Here is a 23,793-nt window from a genome sequence, read left to right as displayed (position 1 = left end):
ATTAAACATTACCGGTCATAGACATTAATAACAGCTATTGTGTTTTCAGCGTAGCAATAGGGCCCGATATTTAGACGAGACAAGTATAATGCCGACGAGTCGAAGACGAGTCGCATTATACTTGTTCGAGTCTAAATATCGGACCCTATTGCTACGATGAAAACACAATAGCGTTTATATAGCTATTCTGACATTAAATTCTGTGTTAAAATCATGTTTTTGTCAGCAACAAGTACCAGAATGGTCCATGTCGTTGATTGTAGACGACGGTTCCCTTTCGCATGAAGCCGCGGAAATAACCGAACATTGAACAAGAAAATTTGCTGATTCAAATCAGCAGGTTCCCAGACGTTCCTTCATGTAATTTTTAGGTGAATGGTCAAAGTGGTTTCTTCAAAAAACAGTCATGGCAGGGTGTTTGTGTGTGACACTTGTCCGAGTGCTAGCGTGAAATAGTGAAATGGTTAAATAACGCAAGGAAAAAATCTTGTTTTGTTCCCGATCAATATTATGCAAGCGAGGGTTTTGTTTATGGTAAATATGTTCTGAAATGGACTACATGTATATACATATATATTATGCACACACTCAGTCATCTTGCACAACAATGCAACACATGGATAGGATTAATGGAATGACATGTATTTGTCAACAACGAATCATGGGATAGAAAACTACAAAATGTGAAAGAAAGTACATTTAAACAATAAATGTAATACTGATTGTTAAACAAATGTAACATCGTTAATTGAACACCATTGTGATAATAGCACCAGTAACAAGATATTGGCAAGTGCAATGATGGTAGTATTGTAATTACATTTATTTGTCAACAACAAATCAGGAGATAGAAAATTCAAAACGGGAAAGAAAATGTTTATGTTAACAAAATCCTGAAATCAATTTTAAGTAAGATATTGCCGTCAACATGGAAAAATTGCGCGAGTGTCAATTGGTACAGTAAAACTAAACGTTTCATTGGACATTAGCGCAATTTTTTCATGCCGACGACGATATGTAGATTGTTTTATGTCACACCCACAGCTTAAAAATAGTTTGGTTTGATCGAGAAATGTTTGAGTTATGAAAATAATTATATTTATTTGTCAACAACAAATGACGAGATACAAAAATTAAAAATGGGAAAGAAAAATGTGTTATGTTAACAAAATCCTGAAATCAATTTTAAATAAAATATTGTCGTCAACATGGGAAAATTGCGTTAGTGTCAATTGGTACAGTAAAGGTAAACAACATTTTTATTTTTTTTATTTTTTTTATTCTCTTTTTGTACAGTTTTTTTTACATGTATATGCTGTACATTACAGGACATCACCTAACCGAAAGGACAGAATCATATAACAGAAAAGCACACTTGGACAATTACAACATACATGGGGTGGGAGGATGGAATGGGGAGGGGGGAATGTTCAGTGGTTTGGTGGTCGCATTATCAAAAGGTTTTAAGAACGAAAAAACCTAAGGGTTACATCAAAACGTGCATATACAGGCGCCAATCCTTGTAGAATTTATCTACTGTATTATTCACAACTGCGTTATACTTTTCACAAATAAATCTTTGCTTAAAGTTTCTACTAAATGTCTGAAAATGAGGGGTCTTTTTGTTCATTTTGGAAATATATACATGGTGTTTGGCACAGATTAATAACACATCAAAAGCTTTATCGGTGACTACATTGTTCGCCACTCCAAGAAGAACCAGTTCTTTAGACAGTTTTAAATTGTCGCAATGGGTGCAGTTCGCCTTTAGCCAATTTACAAATTCTATCCAAAAAGTCTGCACTTTATCACACTCCCAAAACATATGTAAAAGGGTTTCTTCATTTCTACCACAAAATGTACACAATGACGTATCCACAATTTTTCGCAAAAATAGAAACCTTTCTGTGGGCAAAATTCTGTACAATAATCGGTACTGGAACCATCTCAGACAAGTGTCTTTTGTTGTTTTAAAAACATGTTGAAAAATAGCCTTCTTATCTAACAAACAGTCTAAAGATTCAGACCATTTTTCGATACATTTTGGGACCGTACCATGTTCAATCAGTTTTTTGTAAATAAGTTGTGTCTTACCTTTACAAATACATTTCCACACAATGGGCTCTGTCATAATAAAATGTTTATCAAATTCTAAGCCGATTTTTCTCTGATATTTCTTAACAGCCTGGATTATTTATTTATTTTCGAGGATTTATATCGCGCACGTATCTCACCACACAAGGCGACTCAAGGCGCATGTTACCTATTAATGCCGTGTGAGATGGAATTTTTTTACACAATATATCACGCATTCACATCGGTCAGTAGATCGACTGCCTTTAGGCGCTGCATCCACCTTTCACGGCCTATTATTCCAGGTCACACGGGTATTTTGGTGGACATTTTTATCTACGCCTATACAATTTTGCCAGGAAAGACCCTTTTGTCAATCGTGGGATCTTTAACGTGCACACCCCAATGTAGTGTACACGAAGGGACCTCGGTTTTTCGTCTCATCCGAAAGACTAGCACTTGAACCCACCACCTAGGTTAGGAAAGGGGGGAGAAAATAGCGGCCTGACCCAGGGTCGAACACGCAACCTCTCGATTCCGAGCGCAAGTGCGTTACCACTCGGCCACCCAAGATTACACCTTGATACAATACAAAATCGCCTCGCACATTTGGATATTTGATTTTAAACGCATTATAGGATAAGTATCCATTTTGTCCCAAAATATGACCAATCTGAGCTATTCTGTCGATCCAATTTTGAATGTACACTGTCTTTTTATCTCTCCGAATATTAACATTATAATGTAAACATTCTGATACAAAATCGTTAAAGGTTATAGGGTCACATTTTCCATGTAGTTTCTTATAATGTTTAAAAACATTGGTCCAAATCGGGTTTTCCATTCTCTGCATCAAAACATTTGCAGATTCCTCTCCTCTCATATTAATTGTTGTAACAGATGGACATGCTTTAAACAATAATCTTGATATTAATCCAGTAAGACCATCAACTCTTTTTAACCAAACAATTTTTAGAGATGACAGAAAACTTTTCACGTCAACCATCTTTAATCCTCCATCTTCATAGGGTTGGGTGACCGTAGTTCTTTTAATTTTATCTCTTTTTTCATCCCAAAGAAATTTGAAAAAATATTATTTAACTCCATCATAAACTGTTCGTCTGGATCAGGTAAATTAGTAAACAAATGTGTCAATTTGGAAATAGCCAAGGTTTTTAGGACTGTTATTTTACCAAAAGGTGTCAGGTTCCTTCTGGTCCATGAATTCAGAAGTTTTTGAATTTCCTTTAACTTATTTCTATAGTTAAGAAAAACAACCTCGGATACATTCACCGAAAAAATAACGCCAAGTGCTTTAAAATTATCCGGGTTCCAGGTAAAATTCATATCAGGCAAAAATCTTCTTTTGCAAAACTTTAAAGGTCCAAACCAAACTACAATTGTTTTATCATAGTTCATTCTCAGACCTGACAGTGATGCAAAATGTTGTAACACTTTTATACTTTCGCAAAAAGATTGCTCTGTACCATCAAGAAACAGACTGGTATCATCGGCGAATTGTGACAATAAAATATTTTCGCCAAGAATATTCATACCACCAATCTTTTTGTTCTGGCGTACCATAAGAGAACAACATTTCACTTGACATTTGCGCAATTTTGCCATGGCGACGACGATATGTACATTGTTTTATGTCACACTCACAGCTTAAAAATAGTTTGGATTGACCAAGAAATGTTTGAGTTATGAAATAATTATATTTATTTGTCAACAACAAATGACGAGATAGAAAAATAAAAAATGGGAAAGAAAATGTGTTATGTTACACAGCTTAAAAATAGTTTGGATTGATCGATAAATGTTTGAGTTAGGAAAATAGCAACTGCTTGGATTGTAAAAAGAAGTCTAGAAAATGGAGTTTTGGTGCATTAGTGAAAAACATAATTGGCATAATTATACATTGTTAATGTTAATTGAACATGATTCAGATATCATCAGCAACATGATTCAGATATCATCAGCAGCAAGTTATTGGCAAGTGAAACTGTAAACAAATGTTAAAGACAGTGGGTTTGAGAAACGGTAAAATATAGTTTGTACATGTAGTAAGAACACCTAAAACTTATCTCGGAAAGACCAAAAAAACTGCGTTGCGATCAAAAATATTGCGTGGCCCACATGGGGGTCGAACCCACGACCTCCGCGTTATCAGCACGGCGCTCTAACCAGAGATATGTATGCTCTAACCAACTGAGCTAATGGGCCAAGGGAAAGAACCGTTGTGTGCCCTATCGAAGCTAGATGGTTTGCGATTGATGTCGCTCTAGAACTGTTTTTTGTCATATTTTTAGCGTGTGAGATCTGAGATAGTTTTTATTTTTATTATATAACCTATTATAGTGTAATTTTGCATCATGCTGTAACAGTTTCAAGAAAGAATGAAAAAAAAAATTGAAATACATTGCTGAAAACAAATAAGTTAACCGAAAAGTAGTTCCGGAATGTCACCGTTCACACAGGCAAATGCCTCCGCATAACCCAGACCTCCGGGTCTGGGAAAAACCCACGGACATGTATTACGGAGAAAACTCGAGATAACCGGATGCTTAGCATTACGTCAATATGTTAAAAGTATTAAACAATGGCGACTGCACATGAGAGGTAACAATAAAGAAGACCCATGGGTAGAAACGTCGCTGTTATTCGTTCCGTGTTCGTCATTTTAACGTGAGTACATTGCTTTTTGGTCAATATGTTAGGAATCATATGACGTCATGACGTATCATGCTTGCCTACGTAGATTGTATGATGGAAAGTCTGACTTCTGTTGGGAATTCGCGTGGTGAAGACTGCGGTAAATCTGTAGATGATAAGAGAACAAGGATTGTCTCAGAAGAAACGACGAAATGTTTCAGACCGGTAACTTCATTTCAACATTGCACTATACAATGGACGTTCTATGTGACAGGAGAGTTGGGGTCCTGATTTGGCCTAATATGGTCCGCTGGACCCGAAAAGCAACAGCTAACTAACTGACAGGAGAGTTTGCTGATTTAAACATTGGAGATCATTGGAGAGATCGTCTGCTAGAATCAGAGATAGGTCGCTTCAGATTGCAGCTTCTGGAAATTTGCAAGGTTTGTTGCCTGTTAAAGAACTGGATTTTACACGTTATGTAGGGGAAGGGCTCCTAATATGGACCGGCTCCTAATATGGACCACCTCCTGTTCTGACAAACTAACGGCGCTAGAGCGCTAAAAACAATTTCATTCGCTGTATTCACCCTCTCTGGATAACTTGCACATGTCAAAACAGTTGCAGAAACACAAACCTCAAAACCGATAGGCTTTTTCTCTTTTTTCACTTTTGGCAGCGTCCACTCTAAATTTGCCGCCTAAAACGGACTCGTTTCTGTCCACAGCCAAAGCTGTTATCACACAAAAATTGCTATTTATCACAGCTAAGACCGTATTTGTTACATTTTAGCAGTTTTGACCCCGAGTTTCTACTGCAAACAAAAAATAATAGCAAAATCTCAAAGTATGTGTGAGTCCCCTAATATGGACCACCTTCAACACATCGAAGAAATTAAAAGCTAAAGGTTATTTTCATTAATTCATTAAGAAGCTTGCTGAAAATAATCTATACTGTTCAAAAAAAGAAACGCATAGCTTGTAATATTTGGTTAATTTAGTTATATGGCTACAAGGATATCCACCAAACTGCAGAAAATGTTTATCTGGTCGTCGACCTTTCGTCCATTGCCACAAGTGAGCTCTGCACGTGACGCATGCGTTATCAGTGGCTACAATGTCAAAATTGCTCATTTGGCATGACCACTCGTCATGCTTCAGTGTAATCTCGTGAAACTCGGGGAATATTGAGCTCTCACCATGTCTTCCAAAACCCATAAAAGCGGATTGTTCGCCACAAAGAAATCAGACGACAATTCAGCGACGAAAGATGGCCCGATTGAGCAGAGAAGACCGCCAAATTGCATTGGGTCGTTTACAAGCAGGCCAAAGTCAAAGTGCAATCGCCAGGCACTTCCACGTGTCCCAGAGCACCATCAGTAGACTGTGGGTCAGGTTTCAAGCCACTGGCTCCGTTTCTGACTTGCCACGAGCGGGAAGACCAAGGGCGACAACTGCTGCTCACGACCGCTTCATACGGCTCCGCCACCTCCGGAATCGTTTCCTGTCGGCCTCATCTTCTGTCCAGGCTCTCCCCGGGCCACACCGATTATCGGACCAGACCGTGCGGAACCGCCTGCATGAAGCTGGTTTGAGAGCTCGCAGACCTCACAGAGGAGCTGTCCTCACCCGCCGCCATCGCCAGAACCGAGTGCAGTGGGGCAACCAGCACCTTCGCTGGACCGTCCGGAATCACTGGAGACACGTGTGGTTCAGCGACGAGTCCTACTTCCTGCTCCAGCGACATGATGGTCGGAGGAGGGTCTACCGGAGAGTAAACGAACGTTACGCGCCCAACTGTGTGGATGAGGCACCCGTTCATGGTGGTGGAGGCGTCATGGTGTGGGGGGCGATCAATACCGCTGGAAGGAGCACCCTGGTGCACGTCCAAGGGCGCATAACTGCCCAGCGATACGTGGAGGAAATTCTGCGCCCACACGCCCTTCCTCTTCTGGCTGACCAGGATGCCATATTCCAGCAGGACAACGCTCGCCCGCACACAGCACGACTCACCACCCAGTTCCTCACCGACCACCATGTCCAGGTGCTTCCCTGGCCATCCATGTCGCCAGACATGAACCCGATAGAACACCTCTGGGATGAATTGGACAGACGTGTGCGCAGGCGAGAAGAAGCGCCGGCAAATCACCGCGATCTATTGCAGGCACTTCAGGAGGAGTGGGACACCATCCCACAGCAAGATATCCGGCATCTGATCCAGTCCATGCCCAGAAGGTGCCGGGCAGTTGTTGCTGCTCAAGGCAGTCACACCCCCTACTGACTTGACAGCCTCGGCACCCAATCGTATTGATTGACTGATTGATTTGAAGATGCAAATGAACTGTGTGTGCATTCAACTGTGTCCATACCAAATTTCAAACAAATAATCTAAATATTGGATTTTCTGTTAATTTTTTCGAAAAATAAAACAAATTTGGCAAGTAGCAACTATGCGTTTCTTTTTTTGAACAGTATATAACTAGCCCTCGAGATTTAAAAAAACAAAAACAAATAGTCTTCTTTTCGTAGAAGTTGATAATTTCACTTATTTTCACTCTGTGTTTGATAAGCTTCTTTAGTTTCCTGGTGTGCTTCAAATAATGCTCTCATCAACCCGAAACAGATAAATCTAAAGCATCTTTCAATTAGTGTGACTTGTACACTAAGTTGTATCATGTTATTTTGAAGAATAGGGGGCTTTTTATGGTGATTCGTGAAGGCCGCTTTACTGGTCCATATTAGGAGCCTGGGCGCCTAATATGGACCATTTGTGATTTTCTCTGTATTTAATTTTTGCTAAAAATCTATCAAAGCTATTACACTCTCATCAGGCCTGACAGTTAACCTAAGAGAGAAGGACTACCAAACACAAAATGAAACTTCTTCGTAAGAAAACAAGCTAGTTATCAGCATGAAACAAAAAGTGGTCCATATTAGGAGCCCTATGTCATGTAAGCAACAACAAAAACACACACAAAGCAAATGGCATCGTCTGTCGACTAGCCACAGAAACAAACCTGGCGAGGTATGCGTGTACTTTATACACGTGGAAGAAACCGGAACCATGCGTCTTTGTTATACACCAGTTAACAGTTTCGGCACTTACATGGTACAAAGAAGGAAAACTCACGTCAGATCACAGGCGGAAGGTATCGTTCACTGGACCACTACTTACATAGAAAGACTACAAGGTATGTCACTCAGCTTCGAGTCGTGCTCCACTAACTTCAGAAAAAATTATGCAAAAAATAATTGCCAATGTCAAGAATCTTTGTAACTTTACAAATGCCGTGATAAATGAATGTTCTAACTATCTGTACCTTTTATATTTAGCTGCCTGTCCGCTGCATGTTTTTAAACCGTATTTTGTGCGACCAAACGTGTCTGTCAACGGCATACCACTTAGATCCCATGCGAATGATGATCGTCGTATGTCCGAGGAGATAGTAGTCCGATGCGATCATTGGTTAGGCCACACACAAAAAATAGGTGTGGTTAAAGTAACATAGCTAAAAAAAAAAAAAAGGGTAGGAAGGTAGGCAATCACTTTTTTTTTTTAACTTTTTTTTTCTAATGTGTACAAATTAAACCTACTTGACAGGGAAATAAGTGTGCGACTCGAGCGCTGTCGCTTTCATTGCGTTTACTGCATTCGGGTTTTTTTGTGTGTGGATTTTGTTGTTGACAAATGTAATACAAAGTTATAGGGTTGGCCCCTAAAAATAGGGTAGGTCGGGTTACCGTAACCACACCTATTTTTTTTTTAGGCCTTAATAACCGGATATTCGATGATTATTTTCATTGGTCGACTGAAATCGTCTGCATCGCTTCCGTTCACGGTTATTATTATTCCGTTGTTATGCAACGAAGAGTGGCAACGAAGAGTGGCAACGAAATGGCAGAGGCCAACGTTATCCAAGCAGCTCTTGGGGGGGCACAATTTTTGTGTTAGGCCAAACCGGCACAGGAAAATCTACGTTAACTAAAAGGAACAATGCTAAGAAGGTGCTTCTGAAACACCCTGTGTCATTAACTGAATATTCATAAATTTAATACTTACCAAAAATATAACGTTTTCTTCATTTCGTTCATTTTTATTCCGCAAACGGCTCTTCACCAAAAACCTAAAGTTTAACTCCCGTGGGTAGCTTCCCTTTGCTGCAATATTTACACATGTTTTAGACCAATGAGCACTGGTATGCATATTCGGTGCGGGATGCATGATTTCTTACCAACTATGGGGTAGCGGTTCGCAAACGAACATTCGTCCAAATGATGGTTAAAAACAACCTGCAGGGGACGGCAGCTGAAAATTGAAGGTACATACAGTTAAAACAATCATTCAACTGTATTCATTTGACCTCACACAGACTGTAGGAAGAGGCAAACCGTCTTGAACAAAACAATTGTCCGCAGGAAGCGACTCCAAGAACACAGACGACTCGAAGCTGAGTGTCATACCTTGTAGTCTTTCTATGTAAGTAGTGGTCCAGTGAACGATACCTTCCGCCTGTGGTCAGATACCCAAAGCGATTCTGGTTGGACGAGAAATTTCGACGAGCAACCGCTGCATCGTCTGCTCAACGTGATGGAAGCAATTGAACGGGACGGTGTGTTTTCCTCTACGTTATAACAAAAACCTCACGTTACATCCAATTAATGATGGCGTTAACATGCTGTGTTTTTGGTTGCAGTAATGGGAGTAACCGACTTAAAAAAATGGTGGTCGGAAGATTGCAAAATTCATTACGTGCCTCGACGGTCGTTGGTGTGTGGTTGCGAACCACCATTCAGGTGGGCATTTGTTATCGCCTGTGTGTCGTGTTTTGACAAACTTTTTCCCTGATGTGAGCCGAATCTATTGGGGAAAGTTCAATGAATGCAAAAAGGTATGCCAAATAGTAGTGTGTCATGTTTCCTTTGCGTTGGGTTGTGGTGAAGTACTTAGCGGTTATCTGTTAGCGAGTTGCCTGGAACACCGTTTTTTAATAACATCTCTGGATCTTCACATATTTTGTCATGTGAATAAGAACAGAACAAGTTCGTCAAACATATTTTTTATTTTATCTGCATTGAATGAATTTACAACGTCCTTCTTGTTAATTGTTTATTCCTAAAGACTACTTGTACTGAAGAAAATGTTTCCCCCTTTCAACGGGTGGAGTAGTGCGCCGGAGTAGTGTCCCTTGCGTAGAGACGTGGGCGAATAACACGATCTGCGCATGCGGTGAAATCAACCGGAAAAGGAAAAAGACATAAACATGCCGAAAAACGATATGCGCATCACCCGGAAAAGGAAATAGGTCGAATCTGCTCGTGATAAAAGAAGTGCGCATGTGCGAGATCTGAAATGGCCGCGGAACTGTTAACTGGTGTATTGCCGATATCGTTTGGATATCGGCAAAAATGGCCAACTTCCGTAGCGTTATGCTTTGATGATTGGAAAAGGGATGTGTGAGACCATCCAATCACAGCCCCCGAATTTCCCCACGTGTCCATTAGAATAGCTATAATTATTTGTCGATAACGACTCGCTAAAAAAGCCATTAACCACCTGCTGGCGAGGCGCATTGATACAACCTCAACTAGTCTCAGTTAGCTTTGAGGGTCATTTTACAAGTAAATATGAAGGCCAACGAAATACTGAGACCATAAGGTATGCGAAGCATGAATTCTTCCGGACTATGTCAGTCAATAGACTCAATTCCAAAGATCGATTTTGTGATGAAAAGAATTTGTTTTAGAGTTTGCTGTCCAGAAACACGTCAAAAAAGAAGGGAAAATGTATGTGAAAGAAAACAAAACAGGAGCAGAGCGATAAGATAGAAATACAGAGACATATTTCTTGGGACTTGACCCTTGCAGGTAGGTGGACTGAAAGTAGTGTGTGAACAGGACAGAACCAATTCTGTCTGTTTACCATCGCATGAAAGCAGGAAAGAGATCGTCGTCAGATTGAATTACAATAACATTAACGTGCTTCCATTTGAAACTTCTCGGTCTTCATCGTGGATTGACGCCCTCCCAAAGTCTAATTGAAGCCCTACGTCGCTTCGCTCCGTCGGGCTTCAAGTTCAATTAGCTTTGGTCGGGCGTCAATCCACGATGACGACCTTGAAGTTTCAAATGGAAGCATGTTAATGTGTAATTGTAATTCAATCAAGTTGGCGTTTTAATGAAACAGATCCTGTGATTGGTCAGAATGCCCCAACTTATTAAACATTACCGGTTATTAATTGTCGATAACCACTCGCTGAAAAAACCATTAAAGACATCCGACACCGATTAAACAACCGTTAAAAATCGCCAATATTTTGCCTGATGTATGTTTAAAGTCTGACAAAGCAAATGTGTTAAAATCAGAGAAACCCCCCGCGGGTTAGGGGGAGTCCCATATTGGTTGGGACGAGAAAAAATTTACCCCATGCTCCCCAGCATGTCGTAAGAGGCAACTAACGGATTATGTTTCTCCTTTTACCCTTGTTAAGTGTTTCTTGTATAGAATATAGTCAATTTTTTGTAAAGATTTTAGTCAAGCAGTATGTAAGAAATGTTAAGTCCTTTGTACTGGAAACTTGCATTCTCCCAGTAAGGTAATTGTACTACGTTGCAAGCCCCTGGAGCCAATTTTTGATTAGTGCTTTTGTGAACAAGAAACAATTGACAAGTGGCTCTATCCCATCTCCCCCCTTTTCACGTCGCGATAAAACCTTCGTGGTTGAAAACGACGTTAAACACCAAATAAAGAAAGAAAGAAAATCAGAGAAATCGATCGTTGCGTTTTTAAGATACAGCCTCATGAATATGTTGACATTTCACGTTTTTTTGTAAATCAGGGTAGGCTATTGGATATGGGATCTAACTGATTAATTAAAATCACAAATACTTGTTTTTGTATGTGGCGTAAATACCGACTTTGTGCACATAAAAATGATGGGTTTTGTTACGAATAAGTGTTTCCATTCTTTCTAAAATGGCTAATATTCGTTAATTTACATGACTTTCTTTCTTTATTTGGTGTTTAACGTCGTTTTCAACCACGAAGGTTATATCGCGACGGAATTTAGATGACGTTTTACGTGCTAAATTTAGACCACCTGCTCACTTTATCTTAATATATCTGCTAATAGAACCGTTATATTTTCATAAAAGTTTGACATAATGCACACCTGGATCTACACAATTAGATATACAACAAACAAACAAAAATCGATCGTTAAATTTTTGCATAAGTTTACAAAACGTAACCCTAATCCCATTTATAATTTTAGTACAAAAGAAGGTTGACATTATGACACTCGTTGCGTATGGAAAATACGCTTGAATCTAATGATTTTGTTGTTGTTACATATTCGTTGTGTGTTACATCAAATCGATATTGTTAGGCATCTGTCCGTGTTTCCATCCGTCCGTCCGTTCGTCCGTCCGTTCGTCCGTATGTCCGTCCGTCCGTCCGTCACACTTTTGATCGCTAATAGCTCCTGGGTTTGTGGGCCGATTATCGTGAAATTTGGAATGACATATACCATTGTTATGGTATATATGTGGTTAACATTTCTACCCAATGGCTACATGAGTACCGAGGTTGCACACGGTTTAGCGCTCACACGTCATTTCCTTTGCCTACAAGATTTTTGGAGTGAAATTAGAAAGTGCAGGCGGTCAAAACACAACCAAGTGGACATCCCAGCTGAAAGCTGGTGTGACCACTTCTCTAGGCTCCTTAACTCAGGTGCAAGCGACACTCAACCGTGTGAACAAACATGATATGGTCATAAATGAGTTCCTAAGGTCGACGGAGAGAGTAATTATTCCCTACCTTGTTAAACTTTTTAATGCAATTTTCAACAAGGGAGTCTTCCCGGAAGAGTGGACTAAGTCAGTCATAATACCTTTATACAAAAAAGGCGACCCAAACAATCCTGACAACTACAGAGGAATATCTTTACTGAGTACATCAAGCAAAGTGTTCACATCGGTTTTAAATGCTAGACTGACTGAATGGGCAGAAACCAATAGCGTTATCACTGACGCACAAGCCGGGTTTCGGCAAGGCTATTCGACCATCGATCACATATTTACACTGCATGGAATGATAGAAAAACAATTTTCTCGCAGCGCTAAATTGTATGTTGCTTTTGTAGATTTTTACAAAGCTTTTGACACAGTCAACCATACAATGCTTTGGACAGTACTCTCAAAGACAGGAGTTCAAGGTAAAATGCTTAACATGCTTCAGAGTATGTATGCTAGCATCAAGGCATGTGTGCGATGCATCAGCAGTGGAGACATTTCAGACTACTTCAGCAGCCTCCAGGGCTTAAAACAGGGTTGTATTTGCAGTCCAATTTTATTCACGTACTTTATAAACGAGTTAGCTAATGATGTCATGGCTAAAGGAAATCATGGTATTCAGCTTCTGCCAAACCAGATCGAAATCTTCTTAATGCTGTTCGCGGATGACCTGGCGTTGTTGTCCTCCACAGTATGGGGACTACAGAACCAGTTAAACCTTCTCTTCGAGTCCTCCCAAAGACTAGGACTAAAAGTAAACACTGAAAAGACCAAGGTGGTAGTTTTTCGCAAAGGTGGCCACCTGTCAGCAAGGGAAAAATGGACCTTGGGAAATGAGAAAGTGGAGGTTGTTGGAAAATACAAGTACCTGGGACTAAACTTTTCAACAATGCTAAGTTATAATATTGGTACTGAGGACTTCGTATGCAGGGCGAAGAAAGGCACTCTTGAAATTCTCAAGGCCCTTAAAACCAATGGGTGTCATTCGTGCGCTGTATTCTTTAAGTTGTTCGATACACAGATCGTTCCATCATTATTGTATGCAGCAGAAATATGGGGCCACCAGAACAATAAACAGATTGAGAAAGTCCACCTCTTTGCCTGTAAGTTGTTTATAAACGTACCCCCGTCGACCCCCAACGATACGATATACGGCGAGCTAGGAAGATATCCACTTTACGTTGAAGCTGCTGCAAAATGTGTGCAATACTGGTTTCGGCTGTTAAAACAACCATGCTCTCGACTCTCAAAGATGGCTTACCTGTCTCTTTTGAACAATCACGACAGAGGGCAAACAAACTGGGTCACACATGTCAAAGACCTTTTGTGCAAGTCTGGATATGGTTTCGTTTGGTTGTGTGCTGGGGTGGCAGATGAAAAGTTGTTTCTGGGAGACCTGAAGGAGACAATGAGGCACCAGTTTTCACAGGAATGGTTTACACGTCTGTCAGAAAGTACACGCCTTGAATTTTACCACAGTTTCAAAAGTTGTATTGGGCACGAAGAATACCTGGACATGATTCATGTGAGCCTTTATAAAGTTGCTTTGTCCAGATTTAGACTGGGGGTCTCCCCATTCAATGCCCATCGACATCGTTACTCTCACTCTGACACCAGTCGTGACTGTCCTTTCTGCCCGGATAATGCTGAAGACGAAAGCCATGTTGTTTTTTATTGCCCCACTTACGATGGCATCAGGCAGAGATATATTGGCAGAATACAGTATTTTTCAGATGAAGACTGTTTACGATATTTGCTCACTTGTACGGTAGAGGATCAGCTTGTATCCTTTGCAAAGTACCTGTTCTTGGCCTCACGAATGCGACAAAAAAGACTTGCAGAAAACGAACCGCTCACGTGATTCTCGCGTTCCCTGTACGAACATATATCATGCTCTGGAAACATTGATGCATTCCCCGTAACAAGAGATTGACTTGAGGGTGCCGTAAACGTGAACTCCCTGGCATGTTACAACCTCTTCTTATTATGCATTTCATCTCGGAAAATATGTGCGTTAATTGGTGTGTGTGTGTATGTATGTGTGTGTGTGTGTGTGTGTGTGTGTGCGTGCGCGTGTGTGTGTGTGTGTGTGTGTGCGTGCGTGCGTGCGTGTGTGCGCGCGCCCGTGTGTGTATATGTGTGTGTGTATGCTGTTTAGTTTCATACATTTGTTGTATGCATTTAATGACTGCTTCATATGTGTATATAATCTGCTGTGTGTGTGCCCACACATGTGTGTATGTGTGTGTGTGTGTGTGTGTGTGTGTGTCTGTGTGTGTGTGTGTGTGTGTGTGTGTGTATGTGTGTGTGTGCCCGTGTCTGTACGTGTATATCTGTGTATGTGTCTTGGTGTCGTCTGACAATGTTTGCTTAAGTTATATCATCTTTCCAAGAAATGTTTCCATGATTATGTCCCAACATTTGGCAGGCTCTTTCTTTATTTTGCCTCACTTATTTGCATGTGTAGGCTATGTTTATAAAGCCCAATGTATCTCACCCTTAGTAATTTCGTTTTATGCACCAATTTCATTTGTCTGAAAATTGTCAAAATCAAATCATTGATTAGAACAATAAAACATCCATCCATCCATCTCTCTCTCTGTCTGTCTCTCTCTCTCTCTGTCTCTCTCTGTCTCTCTCTCTCTCTGTATCTCTCCTCACACACTCTCTCTCTCTCTCCTTCTCTCTCTCTCTCTCTCTCTCTCTCTCTCTCTCTCTCTCTCTCTTATCCAGCAGTAGATAGGTTAAGCCTATTTTAACATACTGGAAACTGGTAATCTTCCAGTAGGTATTAATTTAGTTTTACTAAAGCCTGCTGGGACACAAGTAATGGGTTAGTGCATTTGTAAACAGGAATCGCTTGACAAGTGGCCCCCTTCATCCCCCCCCTTCCTCGTCCTGATATGGCTCTGCGTAGTCGGCTGGACGTTAAGCAACAAATAAACAAACAAACAAACAAACTCTGCTACACAGACCATTACGTGAACGTACTAATGGGTGTTCTGTTTTTTCTATAAGTATACGTTCCATAAGCTCATCTTTCTTGCTTTTCCAGTAATGAAACAGTGTTTTGCTTGTCAAGATCTAGTTGCCAGAGCAAAACGTGCAGTACTGTGTATTATGAGTAATTTGTATAAATTCGATAGATTGTCTTTGGATGTTTTTATCAAGCTTTTTGACTCACAAGTTCAACCTATTGTTCAGTATGGTGCTGAGGTATGGGGTCTGATGCAGGCAGCAACAGTAGAAAAGGTGCATTTGTTTGCTTTAAAACGTTTTTTAGGTGTTGACAGGCGTACTCCTAATGATCTTGTATATGGTGAATTTGGACGTTATCCCATTTACTTAAATTCATATGTACGTTGCATAAGATACTGGCTGAAACTGACAAGAATGGATGACAGTAGATTACCTCGTAAAGCATATAAGATGTTGTTTACTCTAGATAGCAGAGGTAAATCTACTTGGGCATCACAGGTACGGTTGTGCCTGTGTCGATATGGTTTTCAGTATGTATGGATTAACCAAGGTGTAGCCTGTATTAATTCGTTTTTGGCATGTTTTAAGCAACGCATTATTGACTGCCGGTGGCAAGAGTGGGATAACCATATTCAGACTAGCGACCGGTTTGCATTGTACCGTACCTTTAAGACAACAAATCTTGTAGAAACATACTTGTCAATTCCAGTAAACAGACACATTTTAAATGTTTTGGTTAAATTTAGATTGGGTATTTCCAGACTTGCTTTACATACAGAAAGGTATAAAGCTGTAAGTGAAAATAATTTGGTCTGTCGTTTGTGTCAATCTAGTACTGAAGATGAATTGCATTTTGTTTTATGCTGCCCTGCACTGGAAAATCTAAGACGTCAATTTATTCCAGCAAAATTTTGTAGATGTCCTTCGAACTTCAAACTTGCACTGTTGTTGTCTGTGAAAAATGAAACTATACTTTGCAATGTAGCTAAGTTCTTGTATTTTTCATTTAAATGTTTAGAAAATGCTGTTTAAGCATTAGTATTTTGTGATTATACATTGTCTTTTCTTCTGTTCACTTGAAACGACGCGTGTGTGGATTGCTGCTGCACACACGCTTTACTTTTGTGTAACCAGCCCCCTTCCGAAAGGGGCTAAGGCCTTAAAGGAATAAAATCTTGTTCTTGTTCTTGTTCTTGTTCTTGTTCTCTCTCTCTCTCTCTCTCTCTCTCTCTCTCTCTCTCTCTCTCTCTCTCTCTCTCTCTCTCTCTCTCTCTTCAGGCTTCAGAGAAAATCATTCGTGCCACACAGCATTAATAAACCTTCTTGAAAACTTGCTTAACAACATTAATAATAATGAACTCTGTGGTGTCCTATTCGTCGATTTTGCAAAAGCATTCGACGTCATTAATCATGAGTTACTTTTAAGAAAATTAGCTGAGTATAGATTGTCACCCCAAACCCTATGCCTCCTCTCATCTTTCTTAGCCGGACGAGAGCAATCCGTCTGCGTGAATTCCACTATGTCAAGTAAAAGACCGGTGTTATATGGAGTCTCCCAGGGTTCTGTCCTTGGGCCACTTCTTTTCTCTCTGTATATTAACGATCTTCCTTTTAGTGTTAATGATGATGTGAACTATTTGCTGATGATACGACCATACACACTTCTGATAAAAAATTAGACAAAGTTTATTTATCATTGCAGAACAGTGTAGATGATCTCATTAATTGGACGGAATATAACCACATGAGTCTTCACCCCCAAAAGACCAAATACATGTTGATTACAACAAGGCAAAAAAGACAAAACATCAAGAATAATCCTCATTCCTTATTAATTGGCAACGATGCAATAGCGGAAGTAGGAGATCACAAAGTTTTGGGAGTAAATATCGATAATAATTTATCTTGGACCCATCATGTTAGATCGTTGTGTAAAACCATGTCGAGGAAAATATATTTGTTGAACAGAATAAAACACTTTCTTGATCCACACTCAAGGTTATTATTTTATAATGCATACATACAAACCATCACGGATTATTGTTCGACCATCTGGGACTCAGCGAGTGCAAATATTTTAAAACCACTGTATAGTCTACACAGACGAGCACTAAAATCAGTTCTATTAAAACAATCCAGTCTTGTTTTCGACGATTATAAAAAACTTCAGATTTTGCCCTTAAAAGAAAGATTTAAATCAAATAAAGGCGTGCTCCTTCACAAAATCCTTTCCGGCCATGCACCGAGTGCTTTCATTACATAATTTAAAGCCAAACCAAGCCGAAAATTCAACGTCCCCATTCCGCGGATAGATCTTTTTAAATCAAGTTTAGCTTATTCTGGCAGCGTTTTGTGGAATTCTCTCCCGGAATCAGTTCGAGTCCCAACAAGTCTCAATACTTTCAAAAAACACCTCTCATTACATTTAATGTCAAATTACGAAAAGTCACTGTGATGGAAGACTTCGTTCTGATTATTTTCGTATTGATCATATCTGTCCATAAAGCATCAGTGTTTCATAACGCAAGAATGTATGTATAGCCTACAACGTGTATATAGTCATGTGAATAGTTTTTCTGCCTTTTTTTATTTTTATTTTTATTTTAAGATTAGAATAGTCCCTCTCTGGGCGAGGGCTGGTTGAAAAGAAGCTCGTTTATATTGCTTATGCCACAACCCTCGTAAAATAAAATTTGATTTGATTTGATTTGATTTGATTCTCTCTCTCTCTCTCTCTCTCTCTCTCTCTCTCTCTCTCTCTCTCTCTCTCTCTCTCTCTTTTCAAAACAATTTTAACGGGTGAGAGAACATCTTCTTTGGAAGAGATGTAAGCCATATATAATAAGCCAAGAAGAAGGAAATACATATTATTTCATATACATTTTTACTCGTTTTGGATTTGTGTACGAATAACAAAGAACAGCATTTTCAATCACAACATAGCAACATCTTGTAGCAGGCGTAATGTCGACTTCATAAAATATTCTCTTTTTGTGTTTGCTATATTCGCCCGAACATAGGATAAACTGAACAAACAATCTTCACTGTCATGTATGTCATCAGCACATAATGTTTGCGAGCAGTTGTTATTACTTTGGACTGTAAAGAACAGTTTCAGAAATTGTAATTGGTTGTCGATGCTACGTCTATAAACTAATGAGAACAACGAAACAAAAACGTTATTCGTTTTTAAACGTTATTAAAAACTTTGATATAAAAATTCTGTTGTTGAAAATCAAGACATGAATTGTGAACATATGATTTCAAGAACTCTCTATTGTCAGAACAACCGCCGAACTTCACCGCCACGATACTTCCAGCCCTCGCCCAGAGAGGGACTATTCTAATCTTAAATACATATATATATATACAAACGTAAAACAATTACAAAAGATAAGCATGACAGTAAAAGGCAGAAAAACTATTCACATGACTATATACACGTTGTAGGCTATACATACATTCTTGCGTTATGAAACACTGATGCTTAATGGACAGATATGATCAATATGAAAACAGTCAGAACGAAGTCTTCCATCACTGTGACTTTTCGTAATTTGACATTAAATGTAATGCGAGGTGTTTTTTGAAAGTATTGAGACTTGTTGGGACTCGAACTGATTCCAGGAGAGAATTCCACAAAACGCTGCCAGAATAAGCTAAACTTGATTTAAAGAGATCTATCCGCGGGATGGGGACGTTGAATTTTCGGCTTGGTTTGGCTTTAAATTTTGTGATGAAAGCACGTGGTGCATGGCCGGAAAGGATTTTGAGAGAGAGAGAGAGAGAGAGAGAGAGAGAGAGAGAGAGAGAGAGAGAGAGAGAGAGAGAGAGAGAGAGAGAGAGAGAGAGAGAGAGAGAGAGAGAGAGAGAGAGAGAGAATGACAAAAGATGACATGCAGAAATGCTGCAGAAAAGAACGGTTTTTCTCCAGCATTTGTCTTTTCTGCGGAATAACTGAATAAAGTCATAATCTGCTAAGGATACATTTGTCCTATAGGTATGAATATGTAGCAACATCCCTGGCAGTCTACCACGACCAATGACAATCGACGCTCTCATTGAGACTAAGTACAATTTTTCACGCAACTCAAAAGTTATGAAATGTGACCCTCCACCACGGAATGAGTCGCATGTCACCTTTGCATGATTTTCATATTTTTACCTTTTCCTAAAGAGTTTTTTTATGCTCTATCCAGTGGTGAAACCCGTTTTAGAAAAGAGCGAAAACTGTTGGAGTTATAGGCCTGTGACTAAGGTGACCATCACACTGTTACCAGACACTCCCCAGACTTGTATTACGCCTAGCGCAGAACCGCGCGAGGTGACATGCGACTCATTTCGTGGTGGAGGGTCACAAATATTCCCTTAATTTCTCTCAAACGTTGTTGCTGTTCATTCTTAAGATTATTTAGCTTTTTTCACCTGCACAGTAAGGTGTTTACTTCACTGTAAGCTAGTTACTTTTCTTGAGACAAAAGTTACAACATTCTCACATTAAAATGTAACATCATGTACTGCACTCTCGCCAAGTGAAATTTTGTAACGCTCCTTTCTTAAGTTCTGACAACATTTTGCGCACGACTCCAAATGGGTTTTCAGTTTGTAGTTTATCAACCTTGAGTATGCATCACTTTTGTCACCCCTCTGTTAATAGCATGCAATACCAAATATAATGTAAAATGATGACATTTCATAATAAGTGACAATTAAAGGGGAACATCAAATATGTACTGTACAAACAATAAAGATAGCTCGCTTGAAACTGTCTTACATAAAAATTCCTTTGTAATTTAAAAATTACACAACACCATGAAAAATCATTATCGACGATCGTGAATCTGCTTATATCAAATAACACATTACGGAAAGCTCTAAATATGTAAAAAAAAAATCCTCTCCAGAGAAGGAAAACAAAGGCATCCTGTCAGGGACAAATGAGGCCCGAAGGGAAGTAACTCATTTTACCTGAGTTCAGGATGACGTGCTCCTTGTTCACGTGTTTTCGTCAAACCCTTTGCTAGTGATTGGCCTGTGCAATGTTTGTCCCAATAAAAGCAAGAGTATTCACTCTTTCACATCCCAAAAAGTTATTTTCGGAACCCGTCTGGTGCGTCACTCAATTTTCGTCAAATATAGGGGGAAGAGTTCCTGATATGGACCGGCTCCTACTTTAGAGCACCTGCTGTTCTGACAAACCATTGACCATTTATCCTGGACCGCCAATTGCAACTAGCTCTCTCTCCGCTCTTTCTCTCTATTACGAGGTAGCGCCTCTCGCATTTAGGAACCTACGCTTACATGGCCTTTCAGAAATCAGGGGGACGTCATATCCGGTCTCGATTGTAAACATGGACGAAGTTGCCGAGGTAAGTTCTGAAAATGCTAAAATAAACTCAGCAAAAGTGCATATGGAACATGTTTTTCAATGAGTTTTGTTAAGTTTAGTTTGGAGTTTTGGAAAATTCAGTTCATTGTCATCTCCCATTGTCACAAATAACTGGAGCGTGCTTTCTTTTCACTGTCTTCGAATCGCTGGCCTTTCAAACCGGACGTGACGCACCCCTGAAAGTCGAGAGTCGTAACCTCGAAGGGTCACTTGACGAGTTGGCGGTCCAGGCTATTTGGTCTATGGACAAACTAACGGTGCTGGAGGACTCGACACAATTTCATTGGCCACATGTACCCTCTCTGGATAACTTGCACGTGTCAAAACATGTGCGGACACACAAACCAATAAACTGTTAGGCACCGGCCCCCGTGGCGCAGTGGTTAGCGCATCGTGGTGCGGGCCGGGAGGTCGTGGGTTCGAATCCCATCAGGGTCATGTGGGTTTTTCGGGCTACGGCCGGCAGGAAGGAACCCAGAGTGGAAGTGCTATGGTTCCTATTGGAAGGCTGGGATCACACAGCCGAGTGTCATTCACTTAACGGCACAGTAAGCCTCCCGTAAACCATCACAGATACTGTCAGGCTTTTACACACATTACAAACACCATTTCATTTAAACACTCACCGCTTGAGAACATTCTAGGTGCCCTCCGTAAAGAGCGAGCAATTTTCAAAGAATTTATTTTTGCGTGGTTTATCTTACTTCTGAGCCATCGTGAACCCGTGTAATCCAGTTTCTCTTTTTTTACAATTTAGCCGCCAGTTTGTCATTTCAATGCAAATCTCTGTAAGCGTATCTGCAATAGCACGTTATTTTGTACCTTTGAATCTGAAATGCAACATTGAAACGGCTGCGAACTAGAGCAGTGGCGGTTAACGGTTCAGAGGAACTGGCGCCAGGCAGCGTCGTCTGCTACGAGAACCACGACCTTGCGTGACCCTGGTTTCCGGGCTATCTTTTTTTAAACTTTCAAAACTTCGTATTGTTCTGATCTTGTCTTGATGAAAAACGATTTCTTTTATGATTTAAGAATGTTTGTGTAACAAGCTGTCAATTTATTATTTAGATTTCAAAAGTTAGGTCAGAAGCGCAAGAAAGCACCGTCCGATTGTCTGACAGACAATCCGCAAAATTAATTATTTGAAAATTGCTCGCTCTTTACGTAGGGCACCTAGGATGTTCACGTTCGGTGAGCGTTCAAATGGAAGGGTGTTTGTACTGTGTGTAAAAGCCTAACAGTATCTGTGATGGTTTACGGGAGGCTTACTGTGCCTTTAACGAATGCGACTTTGAGGGTGCTCAGGTTCTGTTTACATGACCAACACCGCAGGTGCAGCAGTTCTCGGGCCTGGTTGACGCCAGGATATATTATGAAAGTAAGCGTAGTGCTGCCCTGTCACGTAGTCTCAAACCAAATTGGAAATCCAAAGCATCATCATTATAATCATCCAACATTATAAATTGTCCTTGCTCATGTGGCCCTTCATGCCCGGAGCACTCATGGTGACCTTGGTCTCAGTGTTTCTGTTCGATCCTTCCCTGAATAGTAGTTCTGCTGTTCTGACGGAGGGGCGTGGTGGTGGTCTGCTCTCTAAAGGGGACGCTCACTCAGTCTGGCTCCGCGACTCAACGGTCAATGTTGTTAGTAGGGGGAATAGTAGATAGTGGGCTGCGTCCGATAGCTCGGGACAGACCCACTACTGAACACCGTCGAAGTGACTCAGCAGAAGTGCAGTGTCATCTTCCGAGGGTAGCCTACCGCAGCGACCCGACACCCCCCCCCCCCCCCCCCCCCCCCGGAGCGTCTGTAAAATCGACAAGTCTGGCAGCGGAACGAAATTCAGATGTGGATGCGACGGGCGCTGTGGCGTGGTGGTAAGACGTCGACCTCTTAATCGGAAGGTCGAGGGTTCGAATCCCGGTCGCGGCCGCCTGGTGGGTTAAGTGTGGAGATTTTTCTGATCTCCCAGGTCAACTTATGTGCAGACCTGCTAGTGGCTTATCCCCCTTCGTGTGCACACGCAAGCACAAGACCAAGTGCGCACGGAAAAGATCCTGTAATCCATGTCAGAGTTCGGTGGGTTATAGAAACACGAAAATATCCAGCATGCTTCCTCCGAAAGCGGCGTATGGCTGCCTTAATGGCGGGGTAAAAACGGTCATACACGTAAAATTCCACTCGTGCAAAAAACACGAGTGTACGTGGGAGTTTCAGCCCACGAACGCAGAAGAAAAAGAAGAAGATGTGGATGCAGCAGTGAGTGTAGGGACGGGGCGGTGTGAGAGCACAGCGGGACAAGGAACAGGTGTAAAGACGGAAAAAAACCCAAAAAAAACACCCAAACAACTGTAGTGTTAGGCTTTTTTTCCTTCTTTTTACATTTAGTCAAGTTTTTACTAAATGTTTTAACGTAGAGGGGGAATCGAGACGAGGGTCGTGGTGTATGTGTGTGTGTCTGTCTGTGCGTGTGTGTGTGTAGAGCGATTCAGACCAAACTACTGGACCGATCTTTATGAAATTTTACATGAGAGTTCCTGGGAATGATATCCCCGGACGTTTTTTTCTTTTTTTCGATAAATACCTTTGATGACGTCATATCCGGCTTTTTGTAAAAGTTGAGGCGGCACTGTCACACCCTCATTTTTCAATCAAATTGATTGAAATTTTGGCCAAGCAATCTTCGACGAAGGCCGGACTTCGGTATTGCATTTCAGCTTAGTGGCTTAAAAGTTAAAAATTAATGACTTTGGTAATTAAAAATCTGAAAATTGTAAAAAAAAAAAATTGTTTTTAAAACGATCCAAATTTACGTTCATCTTATTCTTCATCATTTTCTGATTCCAAAAACATATAAATATCTTATATTCGGATTAAAAACAAGCTCTGAAAATTAAAAATATA

At 40.5% G+C, this 23,793-nt stretch overlaps 1 protein-coding gene and 1 non-coding gene across 2 annotated transcripts in view; both read right to left on the bottom strand.

The window, feature by feature from the left end:
* Nucleotides 1–23,793, bottom strand: part of LOC138953785 (neuroglobin-like) — an 85,587-nt gene that overhangs the window by 42,055 nt on the left and 19,739 nt on the right. The window lies entirely within an intron of this gene.
* Nucleotides 4,205–4,299, bottom strand: Trnai-gau (transfer RNA isoleucine (anticodon GAU)). Its single transcript has one exon. It is a non-coding gene; the product is annotated as a tRNA-Ile (tRNA).

The sequence above is a fragment of the Littorina saxatilis genome, linkage group LG17 (genome assembly GCF_037325665.1).
Source record: "Littorina saxatilis isolate snail1 linkage group LG17, US_GU_Lsax_2.0, whole genome shotgun sequence".
Taxonomy (NCBI): domain Eukaryota; kingdom Metazoa; phylum Mollusca; class Gastropoda; order Littorinimorpha; family Littorinidae; genus Littorina; species Littorina saxatilis.
This window is presented reverse-complemented; position numbering and strand designations above follow the sequence as displayed.